Below are 1,517 nucleotides of genomic sequence, written 5' to 3'. Positions count from 1 at the left end.
GATTTTCTGTCTTTCATTGTGTGACTGTGTGTGTTTGTGTGTGTGTGTGTGTGTGTGCGGCTTTTAGGTAAAAATATATATATATATATATGTATTTATGTATGGATGCATTATTTCAAAATAAAAAAGAACAAATAATGATAATTCTTAAATCACAACCATGCAATGGCATTCCTTTGTTTTAAAATGATATATATTGTTTTGCTTTCATATTATATGTGTACTTTTATTTTATAATTTATATCACATACACTCAGTTTAATTATTTGTACAACATATTAAATATCATATTTTCTCATGTGCTTTATACTAGTGCAGGCCATTTGTTGAACCACTTGATCCCTATTTGTATATACTTGTACGATGGTGTCGCACGAAAACAGCAGATCTACAAGCTTGCATTTAGAGCTTAAAGATCTGACAGTTTAGCTATTTAAAAATATATATATATCATTTTGAAAATGTTTGCCTATAATGATGACATGTCCACAATAGGGACTCAATGGTTGAAAGTGGTTAACTACTTGAACCCCAGCATCCCTATCCCGGGGGAAAAATGCGTCCAAGCACAGCCTGTCACAATTATTACATAATCGCCTAATTGCAATTATTTGAGATAATCGCAATTATTTTGCATAATCGTTTCCATGTTGGAAAAATACATTTTCAAATATTTTCAAAAATAGTGGAAACAGCCAATCTACAAGCTCACAACACGTCGAGATTGTAGATCGGCTGTTTCCACTATTAATGCTTTTTTTAAAGTGTTAAAAATCTATTTCTATATTTAGGTTATTTGTCATATCTGCCCTGTGCAACTTCAAAGCCTAAAAAACTGAAATGTATATTTTATTCATATGTTAAAAACACAATTACATTTCTAATTATTTGTCTGACAATTAATCGTCATGTAAAATCTCATAATCGGGACAGCCAAGTACAGAGCCAACTCAAGTCCAGGTTACTAAAAGGATTTAAGTGTTTAACGTGTGAGTATAAAACGGCAGGGCACTGCATGGGTCATGGCACCCACTCTATGTTCACTCTGTTCCCTGCACTGAAGGCCATGTCAACTTAATCAGACTTAATAATCCTTGGTGCCCTTTTAAAACATATTTCTTTTCATGGTTACTTAATTTTAGCTGAAAGCCAAAGAGGAATTGTTGTAATCAAAATGTATTTACTTTAAAAATAAAAGTCTATTGTCTATTTGTTTTATATGTGTAATAATAATAATAATTAGCCTATTATTATAATTATAAATTATAATATTCAATTATCATTATTATTATAATTATTATTGTATTTATAAGGGATTTTTTTCAGATTTGGGGATTTTCTTTTCTTTTTTTAAAAGAAATCTAATCAGATTTTGTTAAGCTTCTTTATTTAAGAAACTCAACTCAACTAAATGTTAATTGGATTACGGAAAAATTATTTCAATTTATACAATAATACTGTAGATCTCTTAAAGTAAGTTTCAAAGCTTCACCATGAACTTATGAAGTACAATTACG

The sequence above is a fragment of the Gymnoscopelus braueri genome (genome assembly GCF_963280865.1).
Source record: "Gymnoscopelus braueri genome assembly, chromosome: 6".
NCBI classification, from domain to species: Eukaryota; Metazoa; Chordata; class Actinopteri; order Myctophiformes; family Myctophidae; genus Gymnoscopelus; species Gymnoscopelus braueri.
Note: the sequence above shows the minus strand (reverse complement) of the source record.